Source organism: Diabrotica virgifera, chromosome 10 (assembly GCF_917563875.1).
Source record: "Diabrotica virgifera virgifera chromosome 10, PGI_DIABVI_V3a".
Lineage (NCBI taxonomy): Eukaryota > Metazoa > Arthropoda > Insecta > Coleoptera > Chrysomelidae > Diabrotica > Diabrotica virgifera.
Genome location: NC_065452.1, coordinates 67,252,483 through 67,277,260, shown reverse-complemented (window position 1 = coordinate 67,277,260; position 24,778 = coordinate 67,252,483). Strand labels below are relative to the sequence as shown.

Genomic DNA, 24,778 nt, shown 5'->3' with positions numbered 1-24,778 from the left:
ACTATTTTTGTGCCAAAAATCCGTGCGTAAGACAAATTTATTTTTGTTTTGTAAACAAAGACTTATTTCTAAAATGACGAGCCGGAAAACAAACTAATTATTTCGAAAATAATCGTTTAAAGATCTGCTTCAAAACAAAAGTATTTACGGGAGAGGATATAAGTGACCACACATTTTCTAAACGTGAGTAAGTATTTTTGTCTGTATTTTAGGAATAACTTTTTCTATGTGAATTTCTTTGACTTGTGTATTTGTTCATTATATCTTGGATAAAAATACACTTATTACATAACTTTAGTTTATCATATTTTTATATGGAAGATATTTTTATGAATTGTGTTTCTTTCTTGTTGTTGCTACTTTAATAGTGACGTTTTAGACAAAACTTTTACGCTTTTGTTTGACTAACCAAATCTATCTAGACCAGGGCATTTAGCACAAAATAAATCGCTTTTTGCATTCTGTTCAGGATGATGACAGGAAAAAAGTATACAATAGAAAAATGGGTGGAAATGCATAGGTGTATTTTAAAGTACTTAAAATATATCCAAAAGTGCATAAACATGTCAAAATAAGTGTATGTATTAAGAGCCAGATTTTGTTACTCGGGGTTTTTGGGATCGCTAAAGACGAATACGCCATCAGAACCGACCACCTGAGCACCTGGTGCCCAGATTCACTGCTAAGGCACGTCATCTGGAGTTTCGAGGGTTTTTGGAACTAAATTGATGCAAACAGATTACTCGGGAGGTTTTTGGAGTCTCTGAACAAGAATATGTCATCAGAATCGACCCCTGTGCACCTGATGTCCAAAACCTTCCAAACTTCAGAAGATAACATGCCTTAGCAGTGACCTTGGGTACCAGGTAGTCCAGGGGTCGGTTCTGATAGCGTATGCGTATGCAGCGACTCCAAAATCCGCCTAGTAATCTATTTGCTTACACTCAGTGTCAAAAACAGTGACCGTGGGCACCAGGTGCTCCGGGGAAATGGTTCTGATGGCGTATTTACGTTCAGCAACCCCAAAAACCCTCCGAGTAATCTGATTGCATCAATTTAATGCCGAAACCCCTCAAAACTCTAGAAGATGACGTGCCTTAGCAGTGACACTGAACACCATGTGCTCGGAGGCTTGATTCTGATGGCTTATTCGTGTTCAGCACTCCAAAAACCTCCCAAGTAATCTGTTTGCATCAATTTAGTGCCGATATCCCTTAAACCTCTAGATGACGTGCCTTAGCAGCGACGCTGGTTCGATTCTGATTCGTATGCGAAAGCGTATTCGTGTCCAGCAACTCCAAAAACCCCCGTGTAACAAAATCTGGCCCTTAATATAAGTACTTATTTTGATATATTTAATCACTTTTGGATGCATTTTATGCACTTTAAAATGGAATTATTGTCTAATCGCTTAGCTTAGGTGGAACTTGTTTCAATATTATTGTTACAGATTATTTATTATAATTTTTTTTATTCATGGCGTCAGCCAATGTTTTAGTCGATGGACTCCAATACACGCTGTACGCAACCTACGGCGTCTATTGGATACCACCGGCTAAGTCGGTGGTCACTTCAATTCACCCCGTAATTTGAATTTGTTTTAAAATTACTCTTTTGTAACTATTTTCGGTTGTAAGCTTTTGTCCTTCAAAGTTTATTAAAAGTAACTAAAATGAACAATTATTTTCCTACGGCGTGACGTACGCAGCCTACAGCGTCTTTTGGAGACCACAGCCTTATGTCTTTTAAGAGGCTCTTTCATCTTTAGGTCGGTATTTCGCCATTTACTTGTATTTCTAATATTCTCTCTGTACATTTTATTCAGGTTTGTCTAATTTTTTTGTAATGCAAATCTTGTATCCATTTTTCTGCTTTGTAGTGCATCTGCTTGTTGTTTGTTCTTATCAATGCCCATTTTACTGCACCATAATTTACCGCAGGTCTGATAACTATGTTAATTTCAGAATTGCATGACATTAGTTTTATTATTACGGCGTTTTATCAGAATTCTCACCATTATCCTGCTACGTTAAATACAGCTATCTCAATGAAATGTAAGGAAAAGCTGTTTCTTCGGCATTTTACTTCATGGTATACCTAGCTTTTAATCTTGAACCGTCTAAGGGGTGACACACACCATAGGCGTAACCAGGGGGTTTTGGGGGTTATAACCCCCCCCCCCATTGGGTAGGACTTTGAGCTCTATACGCTTAACACCATACCCCTCAGAGACCTTCCAGTAGTTGTAACCCCCCCCCCTTTCCAGTAGTTGTAACCCCCCTTAGAATCATCCTGGTTACGCCTATGACACACACGAAAACTTTAAGTACGCGGGTTTAAAGATCGCGGACTACTTGGCTCGCCGTCGCTGGCACACGGCAGACTTAGGTACCTACATATTGTCGGTATTTTCAGTACCTACGTTTCATAAAAATGAACACTTACATTTTACATTATATTTTACGAAAAATATCGTTTTATTTAAAAAAAATGTCCTAATAGATCACCGTCGTTCATTTATGTAATTTTTTTTTCGTACGGCTGTGGGAACGATTCAGTCCCAAAGAAAGGAATTGACCCCCAATTATGACCAATATGAAAGGCCGCCCTGTAAGATCCTTTATTTTTAGTTTTAGAGCACATTGCAAATTAACTGCATCCAGCATCCTGCATCCTTAGAACTTAGAATTACTTTCTCATATTCGATAAGCTGAATAATGATAAATAGAAGAATACTTTGATTTTTTGTTAAGTGTGGTAAGCTGTCAAAATTATAATGTGAAATATATCAATTGTTTTTGATCTATTATAATTTAATATAAGGTAGGCCTATAAATAAGTAGGTTTACTCAAAAACAAATAATCTAAAATAATTTAGTATAATAGCTTAAAATAGTTTTTTACGGTTTTCTAAAAACTTATTAAATGTCTCCTTTCTTCGTAACTTGTCTCATTTCAACAATAAACCATTCAATTATTTATAGGCAATTTGCTTAATTAGTGAAAAATAGGTGTAACTTAAACGCAATAAACTAACGGCACGCGGCTCGTGGCTCGACGCAGTGATACACGCACAGGCTACGAGTAAGGCTAAGGCCACACGGGCGATAATTTACGGCGCCGTAAGAGCAGTAAACCTGACGAGGCATTGGTTGACTAAGGTCCAGCACATACGGTGAAACTAAACTGCAACGAAACCCATTTGAAATTATTAGTTTGAAACTTGTTTCAATCGTTTACCACACACGCTGCAACCGAAAACCTCAAATCATTTAAGTTTTCTGTGAGAACAGACATCTGTAAAATGTATTGTTCAAGTGGTAAAGCAGTGACCCAAGTTATGACCCAAGATAGAATTGTGTGGAGAAATACAATTGGGGAAGCCGACCCCGCGTAGGGATAAGGCAGAGAGAATGATGATGAAGTGGTAAAGCAGTGATTGTTATGAATTTATATCTTTGACAAAGAAAAAGGCGTAAAAGAAGAACTATGGATATATTACCGGCCAAACCCGATTTCAGGCCAAACTAGTTTGTCCTAACCGCCTTAGGCCTAGGCCAAACTAGTTTATCCTATCGCGCGTAGGCCAAACTAGTTTATCCTAGGCCAAACTAGTTTATCCTGATATAAATAAACACACTTCAGGCCAAACTAGTTTGGCCTAGGCCAAACTAGTTTATCCTGATATAAAGCCGCACATGTCAGGCCAAACTAGTTTATCCTGATATAATAAAGATTCACACTTCAGGATAAACTAGTACGACCTTCTTCTTCTTCTTTTTCTTGTAGTGCCTTTCCGTTTCGGATGTTGGCGACCATTATGGCAATCTCTACTTTTCACACTGCTGCTCTGAAAAGACTTGTAGTGGTTGTGTTGAACCACGTACGTAGATTTTTCTAGGTCTTTTTAGATGCGTCTGTAAATACGATATGATGATTTTTAAAATAATTTTCTATGTCTGAATTAAACGTCACATTTCTCGCGCGCATAAGGCGAGCAAAACTCGCAAAAGGCGCGCGCAAAACGCGCGATTGAGGCGCGCAAAACGCGCGCATAATTATTATGTATTATGCATTATGCGCGCGTTTCGCTCGCCTTTTGCGAGCGTTTTGCGCGCGAGAAATATGATGTTTAATTCAGACATAGAAAATTATTTTAAAAATCATCATATCGTATTTACAGACGCATCTAAAAAAGTCCTAGAAAAATCTACGTACGTGGTTCAACACAACCACTACAAGTCTTTTCAGAGCAGCAGTGTGAAAAATAGAGATTGCCATGATGGTCGCCAACATCCGAAACGGATAGGCACTACAAGAAGAAGGCCTTACTGGTTTATCCTGAAGTGTTGAATCTTTATTATATCAGGATAAACTAGTTTGGCCTGAAGTGTGCGAAACTGATCTGTATGCGTTTCAAACCGTCGGTTTGAAACGGTCAAAATAGTTTCATCATGTGTGGTCTCTCATAGGCGTATATGGCAGAAACTCAAATGAAACTCAAAAGTAACTGAGGGTTGTAGTTTCGTTACATTTGCGTTTCACCGTATGTGCTGGCCCTTACTCCTATTTCATCTAAAATTGGTGGAGGAGTTAGTCAACCAATGGGTTTTTTTACTGCTCTTACGGCGCCGTAAATTATCGCCCGTGTGGCCTTTCGCTAAGATTTCAAATTTGTTGGATCGACGGCGGACTTAAAGTACGCGTACTTGCGGTGACACACGCGCGAAAAAGGTTGTCGAGCCATAAGTTCGCGTACTTACTCGCGTGTGTGTTACCCCTTTATCGTGAAGTGTAATATAGTACATATCCTCACTCTACATCATTGTTAACTGTATCATATTTCTCATTGTTGAACAAATTAATGTCGATTATTTTACGTGAATTTTGGAGTTTAAATGCATTTTAAAAAATGCACCAGATCATAATTCCCATCACAAATATTATCGAATTAACGCGGAAAAGATTTGGGAAAGAAAAAACATCCAAAACGTCAATATTTACCACCAAATAGATTAGATAAGAAATCCTTAAGAATAATTTTTACCTTTACCAAATTGTTGGTTTTGTATTTTTATCGTTTTGTATGCCAGAGAAACCATTACTATTATATGTATGTACTACAAAAAACGTAGAGAGGGGTATTTGGAAAAATTAATGTAGGTATAATATATTTTAATGTTATCAGTTAAGAAATTGTGAAAAATAGATAAGATTGTAAATTATAATTGATACAATGAACTTCGCGACCTATACGACAGAGTTAAATATTTTTTAAAAGAATATAAATCTTTCAATAAAAATGAGAAGAGTACGGCCATATACGCCAGGGAAATAAGGCAAAAATATACCATGTTCGGGACACTTGACCAGCCAGGTTGCAAATGGATTTTTTGTATACTAACGAGCGATCCACAATTATTGGGATCAAAGCTATCCATGCAAAACTTTACGTATATCTTGTTTTAATCTGAAAGACCGCCGGAGTGTGACGTCACGGCCAACTGCAGCTATATTCAGTGTTGTTATGATCACTTTTTCAAACAAAGAATACAGATTGAAAACACGTTGAAAAGATACCCAATCTGAAGACCTTTTAATTCGTATAAAGTTAAAATTTTGCTTCCTCTGCTACTTTTTATGTTCAATTATAGTGTTTTTTAAGTTGACGTACGTACACTGACAAGTATCTGTCAAAATTGACGTAAACTGGAAAGAATATCTGAATTAATAATAATAATAGACATGCACTGTATAGCTATCTCTGTCGTTCAGAGCCACCTATGGTAACAATAATTTTGGATCACACATTATATACCTAATACATTATAAATACAAAAATGCCCGTCACAGTTCGGACGATAATTTTATTTATTAACAATTAAGGGTCAAAAATGGCAGTTTTGCGTTTAAATCGCTACAGGGAAAAATAGTGTAATTAGGTATCTTATTTAAAGTATTCATCCTTTAGTATATGGGCAAAGGTTTAAAATGGCAGTTTTTGAATTTTAGTCCGATCATTTGTTGCTTCGGAAATTGCAAAATAAAACTAAAATCTCGAAAATCAAAAATTTGCTATAACTTTTGCGAAAATGAACTTAACACAGTGGTGGAACAGTCGTGGATTTGTAGGTTCCCCCTAGTAACCATTTGAACTACATTTTTGAAAATTCGTAGAGGGTCCTGTGAAGGTACAATGTTTGTGCAGATTTTTTAACAAAAAGTACAAATCCCATTCTTTAAAATGGCATAAATGGAATTCCTTAATCATTATAAACAAATTAGCTGTGAATTAAAAAAAACACATGGATAACTTTGGCCCAAATGAACCTAGGCTAAATTTTTTTATTTGAAAATTTGTGTTAAAATACTGGCTTTTCGAATGTATAAAAATATTTTTACTACGGTCAATATTTTAAAGTTATTCTATGTAAATGTAAATGAATTGTAAATGTTTATAAACTACAAAATTTCAAAAACTTGGCATTAGGATTTTTTACTATATTAAATATTTTTTTATCTTTTTTAGTTTATTTTGATAGTATCACTCTTCTACTTTCATTTGGCATGCGCAGAATTGCCATATCTTTATTATTTTCTGTCTTATGTTATTGCAAAACAAAGGTCTCTGGGATAAACAAATAGAATAACTTTTAAACTAATTAATGGATCGGTCCCAAATTTTGAGGGTTTGTTAAGTAATACCCAACCCAGTAGTCAACCCAACCCAAGTAGTCCCAATACCCAACTTTGAGTGAAACACTAAAGTTCTTAGTTAAATTTAGTAAAAGTTATTAACAAATATCGATTTATTTTGCAATTTGCGTAGCAACAAATTGATTTTTTAACATTCAAAAATCGGCCTTTTCAATGTTCTAAACTAAAAAATTAAATTTTATAATTTTATGTCAACTATTTATCTTTTTATCTTATCCCAATAAAAAAAATCGCGTTTTTGCACTAAATTGTTAATAATTAAAAAACAGACGCGAACTGTAGGCAGGAAACAGGTAGGTAAGATTTTTATGTTCCGGTTATCAGTGAAATGAGTGTAACCGAGCCGTCAGATTTTATCTCATCGTACTACTAATGTATCACTCACGATTCACTCAAGAAGTTCGATTCAAACTCACATTTTCTACTACTGCATTTGAAAAAATTCTAACTAGAGTAGAACTCTAACCAGGAATCCAATAAACTACGCACATTGAGGTAAATTCTTCATCCCACTGAACCATCGAGCTTTTTTTCTCTTTCGGATGCCGTCTGTTATAAACAGGTAGTTCTGGAGCCATGGACTTATTGTACATCTTCCATTTATTCACGATACCCATTCCAGAATTCTGGAACCCTGTACCAGCTAGAACCAGGTCTTGTGGATGGTACCATATATATTACTTTGGAGCTACTTGGCGCTCTCCAAAAGGTCACGCAATATCTGATTGACTCGTTCCAGTTCTTTGCTACAAAGTCTGCAGCTTAAGTATCCATGAAATCGCCTGAATAAGAAATTCAAAATGTGTGATTTTGCGACAATTGCCAGGTCATCGGCATATTATATCAACTCTGATACCTATACTTGTTAGAGTTTAATACCCCAACCTTAGTTCTGTTTACCGTATCTCTACCCCTACATTCATTTGTAATTTTATCCATTAGAGTGATGAATAACAAAGGACTTAGGACACCACCTTGTGTTACATCTGTCCTTGAGTGGAATTCTAGAGATGAGTGGTTATTCGTTGCCATAAAGCTGCCAAGAAGGAAAAAACATGTAATTTTCTCGGTATGTTTTCATTCCTATTCTTTTAATCATTGTTATACTCAGTGACATTGGAAGTGTTACACCCAGAACCAGAAGGAATCATTTCTGGAACTTAATTTTTTGGCAACATGGTACATTTCCATCAAGAATGAAACGATAACATTGGCAAGACTTTTTATTGACATGTAATCAGAAAAAAATTAATAATGTGTTTGGCGACCCTCTAGCTGAATACACTCATGTACACGTGTAGGCATTGGCAAAATGAGATGATCGATGTCTGCTTGTGGCACATCGTCCCAAGCAACTTGAATTTTATGGATTAACTGTGCCAGAGTATGTGGAGGATGGTGCAAAGTGGACAGTCTCCTCCTCATCATATCACACACATGTTCGATAGGATTTAAACCCAGTGAACGGGGTAGCCACGGCAAAAAATTAACGCCAGATTCTTGAAAAAAGTCCATAATTCGACGAGCAATATGAACACGCGCGTTGTGTTCCTGAAAAGGGCGTTTCGACGGCTGTCTAGATAAGGTAGTAAAGTGGTTTGTAAGATGTCATCAACATAACGCGCATCTGTCATACTGCCTCGAATAAGCAAAAGTGGTGATCAGCTACCATAGGCAATAACCCCCCAAGCCATTACTCCAACTGTCCTGTGTAAATGCCTCTCAACAACAAACCCAATATCTCTTCGCTCTCCACGGCTGCGTCTTATCATCTTACGACCATCATGCATACCTAAACAAAATCGCGATTCATCGCTGAATGCTGCATTATGCCATTCTGCCACCCAATGCTGCCGTTCTCTGCACCAATTCAAACGTTCATGAGAGTGGTCCGCAGTCAAAGGAAGCATTCGTCGTGGGCGGAATGAAACCAGTCCAATTGCTCGAATGCTACGGTATAGGGTACGTATAGTAACAAGTCTACCGTCTACTCCAAACCATTGGTAAGCAATTTGACGCGTAGTAGCGAAATGGCCTCGCAGAGTCAGGAGTCGAAAGCGCCTATCTTGACGCCCTGTAGTAAGCCTCGGTTGACCAGTTGGTCTTCTTCGTGTTCATCTACCTTCGATTGTCCACACACGATACACTCATAACTGTCATTGCCGTAGAATTAACACAACGGCCAATTCCGCGATACGATAAACCCATATCTTTATAGGCAATAATTCTACCCCTGTCAAAATCGCTAAAATGGTGGTAATTTTGGTGTCTTCGAACTCGAGGCATATTCTTGCACTGAATACAATTAGGTTGAGGAATAATAACTAAAAATTTATGTACCCACCGGTCTTCATAAATTGGTCTTTTCACAAAAAAATTTAAAGATAAAACTTTATTTTTACAAAAACTATAAAAGATAAGATATTGATTTATCATAGGATGCTTTATAAATAGTCATTGTGCTGCCAAAAAATTAAGTTCAAGCAATGCTTTCTTCTGGGTGTAACACTTCTAATGTCACTGAGTATATTTTGATCACCCGATCCTCTTAAGAAACAAAATTGAATTAAAATATGTGTATCTTAAGACAATTTAAACAATAAATTGTGGTATATTATTATTTAATATTCTGAATAGTAAAAGTTATACCCACATGGCCTACCTTAGAAAGGTAATATACATACATAAAAATGAAAAATATCAATACTCGTTTCTAAAAACTAGTCGTGCCAGTTGTATAACTAGATGCTTGTTTGTGGAACACAGTAACGTGCTTTGGGTTTGGGGATCCGATTCTTTTTTTGTGGGAATGTTTTTTGTTGCTCTGAATCCCCTCTTTTAAATAAAGCAACATTTTAACCGTGAAATGAAAACAACTAATGTTTTAAAATAATTATACCGTAAGCGCAAATACCAATTTCGTATACATACAGTACAGATTATGTCCTCACAAAAAAGGATCGATTAAATTAACTCAAAACTAATTAAGGAAATAGTGATCGCAGAACAGTCACGAAAAAAGAAAGAATAGAGAGGTTAGATTAGAGATCACTGCAGATATTATCAATTTTATACGGAGTGTATCAAAAAATATGAATAATTACTTTTATATTTAACAATATCGAAAATTGTTATTATTGAAAGTTGTTTGGAATTAAAAACTATGTTTTAATATCCAGTACATCCATCTAATTAAAAAAATAGTTTTGCAATTTTTTCTCAAATTACCGGTATCGAACATCATTTTTATTTAGTATTATAATTAGTGATGCCCAAATTCGGTATTGGTCTTGCAGTCTTGGTCTTGTTCTTGCATTTTCGTAAGACCAAGACGAAGACTGAACGTGCAAGATTCGAGCAAGAACAAGACTAAGCTTGCGAGCCTCTTGCGTCTTGCAGTTAGGACCGAGTGTCGTTTTAGGGAGTAAAGTAGTTCGGGTATATGCTTGCTTAGATGCATAGAGACTCTACGAGACACAAAAAAATGTAACACAAATTTGGAAAATTTGACTTATGCGCTTTACGAACATTACCATAAGCATTCATATCAAATCAAAATATCCATTAAAAGAACACTTGACACATTTGATGCGTACTCGACGTCAAGTACAATGTAAAAATAAAATATTTTGATCATGCTTTCCCAGCAGACGATTTCTTCGCTCTGAAATTAATTGTCCAGATTTTGAAAATAGCTGCCACAATAGCTGCCTTCTAATCATAAAATGATCTTCTTGCGTTGCGACGCGTACAGTAATATCGTATCGAAACATTTTACAAATATATGTCATCTTAGCTTAGCTGATAAAAAATATAATACCACAAATCTTATCGGCCTAAGGCTAAACATCGTTTGTGCTGCGTGTGCGATGGGATCATCGGTTAAACCAAAATTTGGTGAAAAAACGCGGCTATTTTCAACTAACTAACTATCAACTGGTGATCCAGAAGGTTGCCATGTTAAAATGGAACTGGACAGGACACATAAGAAGAGTGGAAAACAACCGCTGGACAAAGCGAATTCTCGAGTGGCGACCAAGGCAAGCAAAAGATGTAGAGGCAGACCTCAAACAAGATGAACTGATGACATCAAGCGAATGGCTGGTCACGAATGGATGCAAAAAACAGCAAACAGAGAATGGACACACCTAAGGGAGGCTTACATCCGACGATGGATGGAATAGCTTTTGATGATGATGGTGATGAACTATCAAACAACAGTGTATTATATATTTTGACATGAACTAAGTTTCTTTCTTTGATATGCAATTCTTTCGGCATTTATGACACCGACACATGTCGCGTTGTTAATCGCGAAACAGATTGTGTTACCTTTTCGGTATGCTATATGTAACAAAGAAATTTAAACTCATAATTCTTTAATTAACCGCGGAGCAGACGACAAACACAAAATTGTCAGTTTAAATTTCGTTGACACTTTCGCATTTTAAACTTAAGATAAAGTATATTTTCATGCTTTTTTTAAATTACTTTATACCGAAATATTTAAAGTAACGAAATAACGGTGGGCTATGGTTTGGACTAGGGAAAATAACAATATCATATTGATAGTAACGAGTATAAAGAATTGTATTACTTTGTATTAATTCTTGGTTAAAAAAATTAATATAAAATAAAGTAATGTCAAAGCTATTGCGTACTGTTCTAATATTTAATATGTATTGTAGTTTATTTTTTATTTAAATAAATGGCAAATTGTAGAACTCTTTTATTCCGTTTCATATAAGGTGAGGACCGATCAATCCCTTTCTAGACGGATAATGTTCTTTGAAATACAGTCAAGTTTATGTCATTAATTTGGTTTTTTGTATTTTATCCAAGTTTTAGCACAGGTAAGCTTATTAAAACCAGACTGACTCCCGTGGACCATGGTATATAACAATATAGCGCAGTTAGTTAGAGCATAGGCACGGATCGCTTAGATCGTGGGTTCAAACCTTACCCGGTGTTAGTTGTTTCGACATTTATTAATTCGGTTGATCTTTACTGTGGCTATGTTAATTCAAACTTAAAATGTACTCTGTTACGTTGTTCTAAGATCTAACTAAAGTAACGTTTAATAAATAGCAATAGACTAATGAGTAACTGCGAGACTTGCAAGACCAAGACCGGGAGCGCAATACCAAGACCAGGTTTATTGGCGCAAGACCAAGACTGTCCAAGTCTCGTCTTGGTCTTGCATTTGGGCAACACTATTAATTTATAATATGGTAACTCTTCCATTTCGATAAAAAATGATAAGCAAATTTTCACAAAACAAAATTCATTAAAAATCTAGTGAACATTGAAGAGTTTATTAACCTTTCATTTAATTAATGTCTGCCTTGTAACATTTTGCGATGCATTTGTATTAAGTACCTATGTAATAGTAGGTTAGATGTAAGGCAATTAAAAATCGTGTTAATGGAAGGGTTATACATCGGGTTTCTGAAAGTTTTTATCCTCCACGGTCTCCAGATTTGACGCCACTCAATGTTTCTTGTGGTGTTACTTACAGGAAAAGATGTATCTTCGAAGGCTGTTTACAGATGTTGCTCATGTGAAAAGAGATATTAAATAATGTGTTCCTAGTATTACTCCGGCTATGGTTCCAAGGGTATTTTTAAACTGTCGCATGTCGTGATAGAACAATTACCTGTATTGACAGATAAGGCGGATTATGTTGAGTGGTTAGTGAATTGAGGGAGCTAATAATGTTCGTTAAATGATTACAACAAAATTAATTATTGTGGTATTACTAATGAAAATGCATCGGTAAAATATATTTAATAAAATTAGTAAAATATAATTCTGCTATAAAAAGTGAGTAATTTTGTGGCGTATTCCCAACTAAAATACTAAATTGATATGACAAAGTATTAATTTGTAAAATTAAAATAATAATTCTTCTGATTTATGCGTTTTATTCACTTTGTAAAGTTTTTCATTATTGTGTGCCAACCCGTCTGAAAAAAGATTACGTACAGTGTTGTTTAGCCGGTATAGCCGTATAGCTATAAAAGATTTTTAATGTATTTGTAATTGTATTTTGTACAAAACTTGCAATTTTTTTTTTTTTTTGAAAGATGTAATTACCTATTAGACATAGTTTTTAATTCCAAACATCGTTTCATAATAATAATTTTCGATATTGTTAAATGAGGCCTGTAGCATCAAAACCTGCTAGATCCATTTATTGAAATTTTTCAGGAGACTAAAAAACATTAAAAATGTAAATTTGTCAAAAAGTATCCGGTATTTTATAATTAAAGTGGCATCAATAAATGTCATAAAATGGCAGACTAATTTGGTATAGTCATTTTTCTGCATGCCCCTTACATCTTCAAAAATTTGTACTTTTACTTATGCCTGTAGATTAATAGATACTTAAACTTTAAAACTGTAAAAACAGGGAAAACGAAAAATTTAGAATTTAGCAGGTCTTGATTCTGATGGGCTCAAATATAAAAGTACTTTATTCGTATTTTTTGACCTAACTCGTATAGGATTTATAAATTTTAATATCTGATGGATGCATCTTAGGTTATAGGCTAAGGCCAGATATGCGATAATTTGCGGCGCCGTAAGAGCCCTAAAATTAAGCACAAAAATGGGTCCCGGTGAGAGTAGTGGATGGCCAGACTGAGCTGTAAAATATCGCCCAGCAACATCGAACGGGCCCATCTTTGGCGTCGTGTCGAAAACGAATGGACCTGGTCCAAATTTGTAGCTCATCTCGCCATAACAACGACCAAAACGTTGTATTTACACCTAGCGACACGCGCCGTAATTTACATCCCCGTCTGGCCATGCTTTTTACAGCGCTTACTGCTCTTACGGCTCCGTAAATTATCGCGTGTCTGCCTAAGGCTTATGCGAAAGGCCACACGGGCGATAATTTACGGCGCCGTAAGAGCAGTAAACCTGACGAGGCATTGGTTGACTAACTCCTATTTCATCTACAACAATGCCTCGTCAGGTTTACTGCTCTTACGGCGCCGTAAATTATCGCCCGTGTGGCCTTTCGCTTAGACTTTAGACCATGCTGAACTTTTAGTAAAGAATAACGTTTTTTCATAATAGTGATAATAAAAAAGTTTCCCATATTATGTTGTCAACTAAAGTAAACACGCTGTTTTCCTGCCGCTAGTCTCCAACATTCCTTGTCTGGAGTGTTTACTGTGTTTAATTGTGTTTTTTTATAGCCTTCGTCTTTTTTTCACCCACTTCTTGCCCCTCTTTCCTTCGTTCTTTTTGTATCCACTATAATACCTTTTGTAGTCATTCCTCGTCTGTCATTCTGTTTACGTGACTAAACCATTTTAATTGTTTTTTTACTTTGTCTAAGGTGCATTTGTTTTGCTCCATGTTTCGTTTTTTCTGTTCATTGCGGATTCTATCCGTCCTTGTCAATCTACAACCTCTCATAAAGTCTATCGCATAATCTGCAATTTTTTCCTATTTATTGTATCTTCTTCTTTAGGTGCCGTGTTCGTATTCAGACGTTGGCCGTCATCAGGTTTACAAGTTCCGGAAAGTCTATCGGCTGCTGCGCGAAATAATTCTTCTGCTGTTGTTGTTTCTTATATAGTCTTGTATATTTGTTTTTTGTCGTTTTTGACATCTAGTAATGTTTCAATTTTTGTTTATGCTTCTGTTTATTTCTTTTTTAACTGTGCCCGTCCTTTGTGACCAACACTTCCAGATATTTTAACTCTATTTCTTTTATCTGTGTATTCTATAGAATCAAGTCTTCGACTGTTTTCTTCAGTCTGCAGTTCGCATTCTTCATTATATTCTTTGTAGTTTCCTCACCATATAACTTGATCATTAATACCCTGTGATACCACAAGCTGACCATCGGCAAAGAGTAGTGTATATTTATTATGTCGGCGCACAGTGGTTCCAAATGCCGAAAACGTGGTCATGAACCTTTAAAAGCGTTTATTGTTCTTGCACTTCGGAATTACTTTCGTTTTTAAGGGTTTTTGGCATCGTTGATTACGAATCTGACATTATTTTTTCTGAAAAACAAAATAGCGGATTCAACATGGCGGAAAGAAATCGAAAATATCAATCAAAACGCAATTTTTTTTATTAAATTTGGTAGTTTAAGGTCCCTGATTACAAATCTAACATTACTTTTTTTTAAAACAAAATGGTGGATCCAATATGGCCGAAGGAAATTCGAAAATTTTATTTTAAACGCATATTTATTTAAAATTTTATATATATAAGGGTCTTTTAAAATTGCTGATTACCAATACATTTTGTTTATGAAGTACAGTATCCAGAAACTATTACTTATGTACAACCGCCCATACATACTCAACAATCGCTAGAATCATGTAATATGCCTCATTTCCCACTTTTATATTCAAACAACTACCAGCAATGCATAGGCAGCTAAATCAAAGTGCTTACTATATACTTTAAGATTAATAAACATTAGTCGCAGAATTATGCAGAATTTTGTACTTTTTGAATGTATCTTTATTAAAGATTAATTATTTCAAGTATATTTTCACTATTTATGTATTAACAAATTTAAGGTATTTATTGTTACTAAATCTTAAGTTAACATACATCGTACATTACTACATACTTGAAAAAGAAGAATCTGCTTTACGGCGATACAATTGATAAACTATAAAACGTTTTACAGCGTTTTCAACATACACGTTCTTTTTCACTTTCTCTGCCGGCCAAAATACCCTCGTACATGGCTCACTTGTTCCTGAGCTATGAGCCACAATATATCCAGTCTGATCCTTATACCTGCGTATTACGACTCTACGATAGTATGAGAAAACAAATTTAAACATGAAAATCCCTAGATATGGACATTTTTCTTCGCCTCATGACCACGTTTTCAGCATTTGGAACCACTGTGCGGCGCCTAAATACATTTTAAATAGAGCTGGCGAGTATGGAAAGGGTCCTTATCGTAGCCCTTTCGTAGTATTGAATTTCTCACTTAATTTGTTTCCTATTTTATCCGATGCTGTATTGTTTGAATACTACTTCTGGGTTGCTCTTATTAACGAAGGTTTTATTTCGATGTTCTGCATTTTACTCCATAGCTCCTTTATAAATACATACAGTATATACTTTTTCAGGGCTATATTATGTTTCTCTGTTTCTGTGATATTGCTTTTCGTTTAGTATTTTCATTGTAAATAGGTTGTCTTGATCATTGCCGTCACTGAAACCGTATTGTTCGTCCGATTGTTTTGTGCCGATATAATCTTCATTAATAATTAATTATTCTCAATATTCAAGAGTGCAGTCATCCTATAGTAGGAATGACGGCGTTTCCTCTATATTTTCTAACGTTAATTTTCGTTCCTTTTTAGTATATTGGGCTTAAATAGTTATTGCGAATCACGCATCTCAATTTTATGTATCTATCTGTATTTTCGTGTTGAAAATCTGATTGCCTTTCTTGTAGTAGTTGTGTAAATTAGTGTACCAATTCTTGTTGTTATATTGCTTTTTTCTCTGGAAGCCGTCTATTCTACAACGATAGTACTGCATCCAATTGAGTTATTGTACGTCTTTCACCAACCTTCTGGCTCAGGCTCAGGTCTAGTGTTCGGATTTTCACGTCTCACAAGGGCCCCTAACTTACTAAGACCACGTAAATACCTAGCCGCGACCGACGGCGTAACGTGCCTTCCAAAGCATGGTGGCGCTCAGTTAAATTAGAAATTGAAAAATTTGAGATGTCAGTGTCGGGGATTGAACTCTTGCCTTCTATCTAATCTTTGGTAGAAGCACTGTACGCCGTCATTTTCTAGGCTTTATAGGTTATAATGTCCATTATTCATTGTTCTGTGTTGTTTTATTTGCGGTTTGGTAATTTAGTCTTGCTGGTAGGTTTATAGTTCCAATTAACAGGTAATGGTCACAGTTAGCTCCTCTCTTTGCCATAACGACGAAGAATGTCATTGTTGTATAGCTTTGTGCTCGTTATTCTTAGATAAAACGTGTTCGTTATTCTTAGATTATATTCTTCTTCTTCTTGATGTGCCTATCCGTTGGCGCATCATGGCAATCTTTATTTTATCAGCAGCAACGAGGAAAAGCTGCACAGATGTTGTGTTGAATCAGGTTCTTTAACCAGGATGTTCTTCTTTCTTGAACTCGCTTTCCAAATATTTTTCCTTGAAGTATGGCTTATAGGAGGGCATATCTGGATTCATTTCGCATAATGTGTCCAACGTATGCTAACTTTCGAGATTTGATGGTAGTCAGTACCTCTCGGTTCTTCTTCATTCTTCTGAGGACCTCCTCATTTTTGTGACCCAGTCAGTTCGCGGGATTTTAAGAATTCTTCGATATAACTGAATCTCAAATGCTTCTAATTTTCTGCACTTATCTTCGTTCAAGGTCCACGATTCAACACCATAAAAGAGGACAGAGAAGACGTAGAATCGCAGCATTCTTGCTTTTATGCCAAGAGAGAGGTTGTAGCTCTTGAAAAAGGCCCCCATACGGTTGAAGGTGGATCTAGCTTTTCCGATGCGCGCTCTTATCTTTTGGTTGTTGGTCCATTCTTGATTTATTATGATGCTGTAGTTGTAGTATGTCACTCTTTCTACAGGAGTTTGGTTGATGTAGAGTTGACCTTCTGTTATCTTTTTCTTGCTAATGATCATTAGCTTTTCCTTCTTTACGTTTATATTGAGTCCATATTGTTGACTGTAATTCGTGATTTTGTTCATAAGGACTTGTAGATCTACTAGGTTGTCCGCAAATACTATGGTGTCATGTGCAAACCTGATGCTATTTAGCTGGTACCCGTTTAGTAGAATACCTTTTTCAGTTTCTTGCAAAGCTTCGATAAATATTCTTTCAGAGTAGAGATTGAAAATTAGAGGGGACAAAATACAGCCTTGCCTCACTCCACGCATGATTTTCACATATTCGGTGTGGTCACCTTCAACTCTTGAGGTTTGCAGTCTGATTCCAGTGAAGGTTTCTAATTATATTGGTCGTATATATCTCTCAATATTGCATGTGAGTTATTATTGCTTCTTGTGGGTTCTCGGTGACGGTGACGGTGACTCACCTCACTATCTTTTGCTTGGCCTACCCGACTGTTTCAAGTCGTCGGCTAGAATAATTTCACATCTGCTAGGAAATTGATCCAAAATGTCTCTCAAAGCTATTTCAAACTTTTTATAAATTGCTTGCATAAATTGCTATAATGACTATTGTTCGCCCTTCAAGTTAAAAGGTCATTGATACTTGAATACTTACATAATTTTATGTTGTTTGAGTTTTTAGTGTATTATCGAGACAATTTGCGGAGTTCACAATTTTTTCTACTTAATAAATTCGATACATTAAAATTTTGCATATCGGTAAATGTTTTCTCTACGCCCCTGGTTGCACTAAAATAGAAAATAATGATTCTCAAAATATTTTAAATGTCGTATTATAGGCCGATTTCGTTTTAAGTTAGAACATTTTTATTGGGTTTTGAAATGTTGAATATCATTTTTACAGAAAGATGGATAATGAAGTGTAAATTTATTAGGCATAATATATTGAAATAAGTTTTTTTATAATTGGACGGGACAAAAATGTCATGGTCACAGAAAAGTTTTTTACAAAACGGTAATACGCTAGTAACCAACCCATACTGCAATAACAAATCGCCTTTATTATCAGTGGCGGGTCGATGGCATGGAGATACGATCAGTATGCGAGTTGTTAACGTGTGTCTGTGAATTTAACGTGATACTTTAATACATTTTTTTTTCTTGGACTATAGTCATTCAGCCAGTCTCAATCAAAAGTAAATGTAGAATAGAATAGAATAGAATTTATTTCATCAAATATACAAAATTTCTTTTGTTTTTGACAAGTCAAAAGAGTACGTACCTGCATTATAAAATTTTGACAAAATTTAAAAGATAAATATTATAAATTATAATGAACAGATATACAAACAGGTAATAACAAATTTAAACAATTTAACACACTATGTAAAAACGTAAAGACATGAAATAAACTTAAAAGACTACTATCTTTAAACTGTATTAAAGATATTGCCAATTAGTGAAACATGGTTATTATAATAATATTACAATTTTTTACTTCTTATTTTACCTACTCATTACAGCTAATGTACATACAGTAGAACCCCGTAAATCCGAACCCCGCGAATCCGAACTTTCGGCAAATCCGAACCAACGGAAAGTGAAAAAAATTTAAAAATTCAAGACAAAAACTTAAAAACATGTTTATTATACAGAGTAAAGCCAGAAAATTGGACAATGCAGGATTACTAGGACTTTGACATTTAAAATTTCTTAAAAATAAATATTATACTTTAATATATAGGTTTATAAAGTGTTTATAAAGGTTAAACACAAACTTACTTTGGTTCCCTCGTAGTCAACTTGAGTCCAAAAATATTGTCCACACTCTTGCGAGAACGTTTTGCTACTCAAAATCACAATGAAAGCTTTGAAATACTAGTTAAGGCTAACTTTCGGATAATCCGAACTTTTCGGGATCCGAACAGGCTGTCCCCCCAATTAGTTCGGATTTGCGGGGTTCTACTGTACTATGTTAATAAATATTAAAAATATATTATACTTTTAATGTTTATCAAGAATACATAGTGTATACATTTTACAAATAAAATTATTAATGTTAATATTTAAAATAAATGCATTATTTTTTGTATTTTTTTGTTTTGTTTTTTTGCTTTGTTTTTGTTTTGTTTTTTTTTGTCACTATGATAAGATGTTAACCCGGTTCAACCCCCGGAGGTTTAAATCCTCTTCGTGATTTTTTTTCTTTAAACTATTTTTTATATTTTTTGTACTTTTTTTAAGTTACTAGATTATTTTAGATAGTAGATTTTTTTAATTTAATCATTTTTTTGTTTCATTTTTTTTCTTCTTTTTTTAAATTTTTTTTAAACATACTTTACAAATACCTATAACTAATTACATACAATAGTATTTTACTATCCGACAAGAAAGATACCAAACAGTCAAATATTTTCTTTTTATTCAGTGACAGAATAAAGAGAATATTTACAGGGAGTGGGATGCTCTGGTCTATAATTCTTTTAGATAGGTGATTGGTTACATTATCCGTGTGATCTGATTAATACTTTATAACTTTTACAACTTTAACACAATGACGACTATAAACTTCAAATACAACTACTGTTCTATAAACTGTCAACTTTCTTTGTTTATTATCCGTTTTTATATACCTTTTCTGACGCTCTAGACGTCACTAGACATAAAAGTAAACAGTGTTTATTATACAGGGTGTTTCATTGGGAAACGGAAATACTTGAATGGTGAATAGAGGTCCCCGAAGCGGTCTAGATATACTATATTTTTTGCCCTACCGACTTTTATAACTGAGTTACAGGGTGTTTTGTGGGTTTTGCTCATTTCTTTTCTAAGCCATAACTTTAGAATCACCCTGTATATTTTTTTGATATTTGGTACACATATGTCTCATTCAAACCCCAAACGATCGACGTACTAATTACTAGAAAAATCCAGGTCCGCATTAACAAAAAATTATAAAGTAATTGTGACCTTAAAACAACCCTGTATATTGAAATTTTGTAAATCTGTTTACATATTTGAAAAGAGCACAAAAACTAAGTTTACTGGTTCGCTTCAATTTTTCGGCCAGACAATTTTTTGAATTTTGAAATGATATTGAATTTCTTAAGAACTCTGACATTAAAAAGCAGGTATTAATAACTTTGAATTATAAATTATTAAAGGTAATGCATAAAAATACTCATTTTAAAAATAATCAATACTTATTTACCACATTGGAACGACCCAATTACTAATGACAAGAAAAATTCAGGACCGGATTAACAAAAAAATATAGGTAAAGTAATTATGACCTTGAACCAACACCCTGTATATTGAAATTTTGAAAATCTGTTTGCGTATTTTAAAAGAGCATAAAAAACTGCGTTTAAAGGTGAATTTCAAATTTTTGCGCAGATGATTTAATTACATCAATTTTGAAAGTATATTGACATTTTAAAGAACTCTGAGATTAAAATCCTGGTATTATTAACTTTTAATAATTTAATTTTAATGAATCAATGCTTATTTTAAAAATACTTAATACTTATTTACTTCGCTGGCTTCATGGATTCTCTGGATTTGTAGCTGTATGCACATCCTGAAAAATTAGAATTGCGAGAATTGGGATATTTTAATGTTTGGGTAAAGAATAAAAAAAACAGCTATATCTAATCAAAAAATCGTTTAAACAAGTCAACAACTTGGGTAACATAAATTAAAAATATTTGAACTATAACAGTTCCTCAAAATGTCCGCCATTTTGTTCGATACATTTCCTTGCTCGTTTTAACAGATTTCGAATCGATTTTCTAATTACATTGGGATTGTTCTTAATTTTTCTGGCAGCTTCTTGCCACCTTGACAGAATTAATCAATATAATTTCAAAATTGCTGTAATTAAATTATCTGCGCAAAATTTTGACGTGCACCTTTTAACTGTTTTTTATGCTCTTTTAAAATACGCATACAAATTTTCAAAATTTCAATATACAGGGTGTTGTTTCAAGGTCACAATTACTTTATATTTTTTTGTTAAATCGGACCTGGATTTTTCTTGTAATTAGTAATTGGGCCGTTCCAATGTGGTAAATAAGTATGAATTATGTTTAAAATGAGTATTTATTCATTAACTTGAATAATTTATAATTAAAAGTTAATAATACCGGCTTTTTAATGTCAGAGTTCTTAAAAAATTAATATAATTTCAAAATAAAGTCATAAAATTTTTTGTTAATCCGGACATGGATTTTTCTTGCGGTTAACATGTTGGTGGTTTGAGTTTTGAATGAGACATATGTGTACCAAATATCAAAAAAATATACAGGGTGGTTCTAAAGTTATGGCTTAGGAAAAACATGTGCAAAATCGATAAAATACCCTGTAACTCGGTTATAAAAGTCGGTAGGGCAAAAACGTAGATATCTAGAACCGCCTCGGTGACTTCTATTCACCATTCAAGTATTTCCGTTTCCCAATGAAACACCCTGTATAAATATTTTCTTTTGGTGATTTTATTTAATATATAATCGAAATCTGAATACAGTATATTTCACGAATTTGCGATTATTAGGGATGAAAGCTTTGACTTTAGCGGTCCACTGTGTTGAGAAAGTTAATGGCAAATTCTCCCAACATTTGAAGCATTGTCGAAGACAAGCAAAAATAAGATTTTAACTGATAATGTAGTTTACATTAATGTAGAGAAATATGCAATTATTAGTGCAAAATAAAAGAAAATTACAAATTATATTGTTTCTAAATAATAGTGGTACAGATAAAATAATAATCACTAAAAAATTTAATTAATACAACGAATAGATATTATATTACAGTGTAATCAAGAATTAGATCCATACACACAATCACTGTCTTTGGTATCTTTATTCCTCTTCGATGCGATTTTCCCGCATCCAACATTCTTCTGTTAACTTTTCACATTTCCGCATACTTCTCAAATTGCAGGAGTAACAGTTATTCAATGCTTCTTGCCATGTTTCCTAAACTGCTGCGTCACTTTAACTGTTACGTCCAACATAGTTATCCTAATAAGTTTTGCATATTCTCCAAATATGTTCAATGGGCTTGAGCTCACAATGGTAAGGTGGAATTCTTAATACATCATGTCCAAAACTATGTACATATAATCTGGTCTACTATAAATAATATTTTTGGTTTTTCATTCCTTTTGAAAGAATCCCGAGGGAATGAAATATTTTTATTCTTTAACCATTGTTTTATTTTATGTACTATCCAGGAATTTGTTGTTTGCTTTTTTAAAATTCCCGAATGGTATAGGGCATTATCCAAAACTGTAACAGATGGTTCATGTAAACTTCGAAGCAGTTTTTCTTTCAACCATTTCACAAACATCTCCGTATTCATGTTATCGTAATAATTAATTAGCCGATTATGATGTTGGCCAAAACACAATATCCGCTCAATCAATAAAAGCATGCTTCCACCCGCATGCAATATATCCTTTTCCCTTGTCCCTTAGTATCGGTGTGTTTTATAGACGTTATAGACTCGTCCTGCCAATTCCGGCTTATTCCACCATCAGCAAAAATCTCCGTTTCGTCTTATAAACAAAGAAGCGTGATCTTTTTTAAAATTGTTATACAGGATTACAATATTAAAAGACAGGAAAACTTTTTCCTTGTGGATTTTTGAAAATTATTAGTAGTAAATTATTTTTACTACTAATAGTAAAACTAATAGTTTCTTAAAACTTTTTTCTAAATCTCTTTCACACAAGGCTTTTCTATTGTCTTTCTCTATAGAAATGTATTCTTTCGTTTCACACATTTTATATAATGTCTCGAATTTCAAACTTACAACCCTCAGAAAATCTTTAGTATTAGGTCTTTAATATTAGTTATTAGGGAGTAGTATCTGTTTATATTGTGCGACCTCTACTTCAATATTTACACTTTTTCTGTTTTTCAAAACTGACTGGAGTTTTGTCTTACTAATACACAATGCATCACACACATGTTTATGTACAGATTGAACTGGATGCAAAGGGCCTCCATTGGCTTTTCAGCAGTAAAAGAAGCATGGAAATTAAATATATCTTGATTTATATCTAAATCACGTCTCGCCATTTTTACGGTCAATACATAAACAATATATTTCCAATCACAAGTACCACTATAACAAACTTATTAAGGCACCATTAATTTGTAACCGGTTTGAGAGTAGCGGTAAAGTAAGTAGTGTTGCCCAAATGCAAGACCAAGACGAGACTTGAGACAGTCTTGGTCTTGGTCTTGCGCCAGTACACCTGGTCTTGGTCTTGGTATTGCGCTCCCGGTCTTGGTCTTGATCTTGCAGCAAGAGTCTTGCAAGTCTCGCAGTTGCTCATTAGCCTATTGCATATCTTAGAACAACGTAACAGAGTAGGTACATTTTAAGCTTGAAAATCATAGCCATAGTAAAGACCAACCAAATTAATAAATATCTTAACAACTGACACCGGGTGAGGTTTGAACCCACGATCTAAGCGATCCGTGCCTATGTTCTAACTAAAGTTTATTAGGAACTTAGGTATTTTTTGTGGGGTTGCTAGTCCCCTACCAGGCGCATACCAGGTGGTGGATAGGGCAATGCCTCCCAGATATGAGTGGTACCGAGGAAATGAAATACTCGGAACGGACCAAAACGTAGCGGCGGATCCAGAGTGGACGGCTACGAACGGCGTCTGACCCAGAGTGGGCGGCTGAATATTAGGTCCTTCAAAAGGGGGTTGTGGCGTCAGGCGTTAGCAACCGGGCACACATAAAAACCTTAAGGGCTGAAAAAACAAGGGGCAAAATGAAAAAAACAAAGATTAATCCCCGGGTGGTAATCCACACCTCTGAAGGAGGGAGCCCCATCGGATACGGGGGGGGGGCAGTTTTGCTTTATGTGATAGAAGCCCAGCTTCAAAACTCAACCAATTAACAACAAGGAAAAAATGCCAGAGAAAACTCGCACTCGGCACATGGAAGGTAAAAGGATAGAGAGGTAATAGCGGAGTTCCAAAGAATGAATCTGGATATAATGATAACGACCGAGAAGAAAAAGAAAGGAAACGGTACCGAGAAAATAGGAGAAGTCATTCACTGTTGGTGGAGAGAACGGTTGAGTGAAGGAATACAGTGAAAATTGTGGAAATACTTAGTGTATATAGGTATTTTTTCGAGTATTTGGCATTCACTATCTGTGATTTGAATAGCATTCAACGGGGTGACGGATGTGCACAATATGTTAATGCCTATGATGATTCAGATTTGATGGCACGTCAGCTGCTTCACAAGAAGAGTGAAACTTACTCTTCAGTATCTCACTTAATAAATCTTGTACACCATGGTTCAAAATGTGAGCACAGCACCGGAAATGTTGATTGTCTGAATCGAAGTGTGGCAGCTGTTTGCCCAGTTCATACATATATAGGTACAATTGGTATTTGCAGTTGCGTTGTCGACCGT

General features: G+C 34.8%; 1 protein-coding gene across 2 annotated transcripts in view; it reads left to right on the top strand.

Annotated features, from left to right (window-relative positions):
• Positions 1-24,778, top strand: part of LOC114340580 (la-related protein 1B) — a 241,811-nt gene that overhangs the window by 20,713 nt on the left and 196,320 nt on the right. The window lies entirely within an intron of this gene.